The sequence below is a fragment of the Myotis lucifugus genome, unplaced genomic scaffold (assembly GCF_000147115.1).
Source record: "Myotis lucifugus unplaced genomic scaffold, Myoluc2.0 scaffold_435, whole genome shotgun sequence".
Lineage (NCBI taxonomy): Eukaryota > Metazoa > Chordata > Mammalia > Chiroptera > Vespertilionidae > Myotis > Myotis lucifugus.
Window position 1 is genome coordinate 282,823 of NW_005871483.1, and position 6,491 is coordinate 289,313.

At 46.8% G+C, this 6,491-nt stretch overlaps 1 long non-coding RNA gene across 1 annotated transcript in view; it reads right to left on the reverse strand.

Annotated features, from left to right (window-relative positions):
• The window catches only part of LOC106699535, a 15,510-nt gene extending 11,100 nt beyond the window's left edge, over nt 1-4,410 (reverse strand). Inside the window, exon 1 of the long non-coding RNA XR_002826286.1 lies at nt 4,354-4,410. This is a non-coding gene — a long non-coding RNA (uncharacterized LOC106699535). The remainder of the gene's footprint in view (nt 1-4,353) is intronic.
• Between the last annotated feature and the right edge of the window lie 2,081 nt (nt 4,411-6,491).

Here is a 6,491-nt window from a genome sequence, read left to right on the forward strand (position 1 = left end):
GACCTTATGGGGATAGTCCTTCCAGGCCCTCTCCACTCTTCCGTCCTGCACCTTCTCTATAGGAATCTCGTGATGACCGTGCTACATCCTCCAAGGTTGAACTTGTCCCATCTTCTCGACAAGTCCAATGCTAACTAGGGCTGGTCAGCTGGTTTTCCCCTGGGGGTGGGGGGGTCAGGTGCACACAATGTGTATGACTCCAGGATGGAGGACTGCTCCCAGCAGGAAGGCACGGGTTCAGGGAGACCAGTTAGAAGCTGATGCTGGGACTGGAGCCATTGTTCTAGACTAGTCTGGGCTGGTAAGCCAGGGCCCCCCTGACCTAGGCTAGCCATGGCAAGGCCACTACATCCAATCCTCCTAGTGCCCTCTGCATCCACCTGCACTTCAGAGTGGCCCCTGCTGATTGGAAGTTACCCTCAAAGAAAACACCACTGTTAGAGATTTTAAATAAAATGTATTTTCTGCAAAATATCAGCAGTCCCACGATTGCATTTTCTCCACAATAACATGTTTAGTTAACAACACTGGCATTTACCAGGCACTTTCCTCCCTAGTTGCCCTGGTCCTTCACCCCCGTGGTTCTTACAGGCATGGCCACAAACCCTGGGGCATTAGGCAGGAGAAAGACCCTGCCTGCAGCTGACAGCAGGAGGAATGGGGGCCCATGGCAAGAACCAATGGGCTCAAGGCCTTCCTTTAAAAAAGAAATGTCAAGCAAAAACAAACAAAACTCATAGACACAGACAACAGCATGGTGATTACAGTGGGGGGAGGCAGAAGAGGGTAAAGGGTTATAAATGAGATGGAAGGAGTCTTGACTTGGGGTGGTGAATACACAATACAACACATAGATGATATATTATAGAACTGTACACCTGGAACCTATATAATTTTATTAACTATTGTCACCCCAATGAATCCAGTCCTATATAATAAAAGGCTAATATGCAAATAGACCAAACGGCAGAACGACCAGTCGCTATGATGCGCACTGACCACCAGGGGGCAGATGCTCAATACAGGAGCTGCTCCCTAGTAGTCAGTGCACTCCCACAGGGGGAGCACTAGGCTCATGGCTGGTGAGCACAGCGGTGGTGGCAGGAGCCTCTCCCACCTTCACGGAAGCGCTAAGCCATCAGTAGGACATCCCCCGAGGGCTCCCGGACTGCAAGAGAGCACAGGCCGGGCTGAGGGACCCCCACCAAGTGCACGAATCTTGTGCACTGGACCTCTAGTCCTATATAATCCTATATAATAAAAGGGCAATATGCAAATTGACCCTAACAGTGGAACAACCAGAACTACCACTTGACCAGTCACTATGAGGTGCACCGACCATCTCTTGGTCCCTTTCACCGGCCAGCATGATGGCGAACAGAGAACCAGGGATGGGTGGCAGGGGACACAGGCGGCGCCAGGCCAAGGCCCCCGCCCTGCCGGTCACCCAACACACAGAGGGTGACCTGCAGTGGGGGTAGGGCTGGCGAGCAGGTAGGAATGGCCAACTTCTCGGTCCCTCCCCCGGGCATCAGGCTCTGATCGCCCAATGGCAAACGGGGAACCTGGGATGAGTGGCGGCAGGGGGCAGGGCCAGCGAGCTGGCAGAATAGCCGACCTCTTGGTTCTTCCCCCCAGCTAGTAGGCTCCGATCACCTGATGGTGAACGGGGTACTGGGGCTGGGTGGCGTGGGACATGGGCAGTGACAGGCCAAGGCCCCTGCCCCATTGAAGGGAAAAGGATAGAGAGATAGAATCAATGATGAGAGAGAATCATTGACCAGCTCCCTCCTGCACACCCAACTCTAGGTGATTGGGCCCACAACTTGGGCATGCGCCCAGACCAGGAATCGAACCGTGACCTCCTGGCTCATAGGTCAACGCTCAACCACTGAGTCACATCAGATTTTTTTAAGCTCATAAAATTTTACATATTGTATGTGGAGCAAGCATTAAACTAGATGCTGGAGATACAAAGATGAATAAAATACTAGCAAGAAAAGAAAATGTCAACAAATACTGTCAAGATTGGGAGGTGGAGGGTGATGGGAAACTGCTTTCCCAGGGGAACAAGTATTAACTTCTCTTATGGAAAATGTGAATCATATAACTTTTGTTGTCCTTTTTTCAATGGAAGGAATAAAACTCAAAGTACAACCAACTAAAAAGTAATAGATATCATTTTTCACTCACCCTATATAATAAAAAGCTAATATGCAAATCAACCGAAGGGCGGAATGACCAGTCACCATGATGTGCACTGACTACCGGAGGGCAGATGCTCAATGCAGGAGCTGCCCCCTGGTGGTCAGTGCGCGATAGGAGGAGCACTGCTCAGCCAGAAGCCGGGCTCATGGCTGGCTAGCACAGCAGCAGTGGCAGGAGCCTCTCCTGCCTCCGCGGCAGCACTAAGAATGTCCGACTGATGAGGAGCAGGCCTAAACCATCAGTCGGACATCCCCCAAGGGCTCCCGAGAGGGTGCAGGACTGCGAGAGGGTGCAGGCCGGACTGAGGGACACCCTCCCCCCACCCCCCGCTGCCCCGCTCCCGCGTGCACAAATTTCATGCACCGGGCCTCTAGTTAGGTTATAAATAGTGGTATCTAGCAGTGACATTTTATCACTGCTTAGCTGGCATGGCCTCTTTGGAGAACAATTTTTATCAAGTATTTTAATCAAATTTTTCAATTTGTTTATCCAGCAACTCTACGTCCAGATATCTCCCCTGGAGAATGCACATGTGCACAAAGAGACCTGTATAAGAAAATTAATGGCCACATCCTCTATAATAGTAAAAGACAGGAAACCACCACATACTATGCAACAGTAACAAAGAATGAGATAAATCCATATGTACTGCTCTATCTGCTGGATATGTGCAATTAAGTGAAAATACTAAGTTGAATAATAATACAATTCCAACCCATTACTGTTAAAAAATAAGACCAAGATAAATCTTTTTAATGCACTCATGCACCTGTGGTAAGCACAGCTGGTTTTTCCCCACAGCCATCCCCCTCCCCCCCCCCTCACCCCCGCCCTCCGACCCGTTCCTCCTTGCAAACAGAATGCCCAGAGTTTTTCAAGCAACAGCCAGAGAGCTATGGGCTCAGGGCAAGCAGGCCCCTGGGATGAAGAGTAATTGGTTTTATGAAAAATTGGTTCTTTTTGCCAAAGAAACATGAGGGAAAGTTTGCAGGATGACTTCTAGGACAGACTTTCTCCTTTGATCAAAAGGAAAAGCCATGCTTAGCAGGGGTGGCTCAGTGGTTGAGCATCAACCCATGAACCAAAAGGTCACCAGTTCGATTCCTGGTCAGGGCACATTCCCTGGTTTGGGGCTTGATCCCCAGTAGGGGGTCGTGCAAGAGGCAGCCAACTCGTTTCTCTCATGGATGTTTCTTTCTCTCTTTCCCTCTCCCTTCCTCTCTCTGAAATCAATAAAAACATTTTTAAAAGAAAATTCAATATTTAAAAAAAAAGGAAAAGCCCTGCTAGGAAAGAAGCTGCTTTTCCCCAGCCCCTTCCTTCCACGAGGACTGTCCCGTGTGTGTGAGGATGTGGGATTGAGGTGCAGCAGCCATCGGTAGCCATGAGGCACCGGCAAAGAGAACCGCAGACGCACAGACCAGAGTGGTGCATTGTTGAGCCACCAAATGGATTCTAAAGCCAGTCAGCTACCTCTAGGCTTCTTAAGCAATAAATGTCCTTATGATTTAAGTCACTTTTTTTCAGGTTCTGTTTCTTGCATCTGAATACATAATTGACTCAACAACAATGGGAGAGAAAAAAACTACTAGCAAGATATACATCAAACTGTTAACAGAGGTCCCATGGGGAAGGAGGGAAAAAGAGGACTTTCACTTTCTAAAACATATATTTTCCCAAATGCTATATTTGAGTATTGCTAATGCCAAAAATGGGGGGGCGGGCCAGGGAATATACAGCTCAACTTTAGCAACCATGTATATGGCCTACGTATCTGGGTTCTAATTTCCCGTTTTCCCCAGGCCCTGGTTCACGTGTATTTTCCCTTTTTACTGTGTTTTCCAAATCTTACATGGAAAGACGGTAGAAGCAAACAATGCAACAAAGGGTATCAACCCTATCACAGAAGTCCATCTCGGACTTGCCGGATGTGCAGTTTGAGGCACAAAAAGCAAGGCAAGGAGGAAGCATCAGAAAAACAAAGGCGCGGGGGAGAAAAGCAGCCGGCTCCTCGGGGAACGTTCACGTAGCTCACTTTGTAAAGTGTATGGTCACCTAAGCACTCTGCCGTACACCTGAAACTAATACCAAATGGCACTGAATGTAAGCTGCAATTGAAAAATAACGTTAAAAAAGTATACACACCCTTCTTTGAGGACCACTCTTCATAAGGTTGGGGTGTTCCATCTCTCTGAAATTCAATTTACTTTCCTATAAAAAGGGAAAAAGAACAATGAGAATTTCCTGAAATATGTAAACTGGTATCATGATATCAGCACAAGTACAGCACCAGGGGCTCAGAAATGCTGTCTCAACCCCACATTCTCCCTTCTCTCCACACCTCTGACCCCAGCCCCCACTTCCTCCAGATAAGAAAAACAGGACGCTTTTTGTTGTGTGGGACGAATTTGGAAATGAATTCGAGTGACATCCCCAGTAGCTTAAGGGCTGACTGCAGGCGTAAGGAAGCACATCATTTTCACAGGCATTTGCCTGCCTCCACCCCATTCCCAAGCTCAAGTGTAAAAATGCTGGTCACAAGCCCTACAGCAGGTCACCTCACCCCGTGCAGGCTTAGAAAGGCTAATGTATCCTCACCAGGAACACACACGCAGGAAGGCAAGAGACGTCTCACCTGTAATTTGTTCAAAGCAAGTCCATAGACTAATAATCCTTTAGTTTAATATTTATGGGAATGGGAGAAGATAGGAGTGGGATACGCCAGACCTCAACTTGCTAATTCACCACTCCAAATAAACCCGAGTATAGCCTGTGTAGCTCTGGATGGCAAAATATCACTTCACAGCTCAAGGCAGTCATTCCTTCCTTCCTCCCCCCCACCCCCCCAAAGATATGAGCTACATTCATGTTAACTTAGCAACTGCCAACAGAGAATTGTGTAAAGGAGTTCATGATTGTGGCTCTTACCTCTTTGAAGTTAACTGAGCACTGGCTACCAAGAGAAGTATTAAGAACCTGACTCAAATCTCCAAATTCCCCAGAGAGTGAAAAAAACACTAAAAGGCAAGACATGGGATTGGTAGCATGTCTGTAGAACAAACAGCACATTTATCATCTCTCCAGGAGATTAGAACTGGGGGTTCTTGGCTCTGCCCCTAGGAGAGTATAAAAATGACCCAGAGATGTTAGAGTTAAAACTTAAATTCTGCTTCCATCGTTCTCTCTAGAATAACTCCCTGTGAATCTTTCAGCCTGAAAACCATATGCAGAATAAGCACATACAAGGTTTGGTAACCGTTTCTGAAACAACGGTTTGGCAGAAGCTAAAGACAAGGTGGTAAAAATCTACAAAAAGCCTTCCTTCAATTACTTCATAATCCAATGCTGCCCTCTAGCAACTCGAGAGAGGAATAACACTAACAAGCCAACGGTCAGGAATCTGAAATGTTCAGGATCAACTTTTAAAAATGTTGCTACAAGAGAAAGGGTCTCCACAATTGTACAATAGCCCATCTTAACACAAAATTTCCTTTCAGAAAGATGCTGGGATATGTCAACACAATCCACGCCTACTGGGCTACTCTGCAGACTGAAAAGGCCTGAAGACACCCGCCACTGACCTGTTTGAACACAGTTACGTGGGATTTATTACTTCCCCAGGCAGAGTCGTTTTATGTCGGATTTATTACTTCCCCAGGCAGAGTCGTTTTATGTCCCTGGAAAAACTTCCTCCCCCCTGACTTTTCCATGCTTTACAAAGGAGGTGGATTGAAAGCTCTTAGACCTACTTGATACTTCTCACAACCAATACTTCATAAATACATGGTTATCGTCTAAGTTTTTCCTAAGAAATGTAGGGACTAGTCTAAAGCAAAGTTATATTACAATTAAAGAATTATGGAATCAATTGCCAATCTTGGAACTCAAAGGAAACATTTAAGTCTTGGTAAGGAGTATTTCCAGGAAGGGGAATGGCTAATAATTAGGACAAGAGTAACAGGTTTAGTCACAACCACTTGAAGTACTACGTCCAGAAAAGGCTTTTCATTTCCATAATCACTTTTCCAGGACGACTTGGAAGTTCGAAATTCATTCTATGAGATGTCATCGCTCTCATGTCAAGCCGATCAGAGCCTGTCAGTTGTTACCCTGAAACATGGAGAGACCTACGCTGGGAAAGGAGGGCCTACTAATCAGGGCTGAGTGTGAAATAGGACAACACCCGCCTATGTGACTGCTGGCTGCAGACAGGTGTTTCCAATTTCTCAGGTTTTGTCTTAAAAGAAATGCATCCACATTAGTGCGTCTGTGTGCAGGTGGGG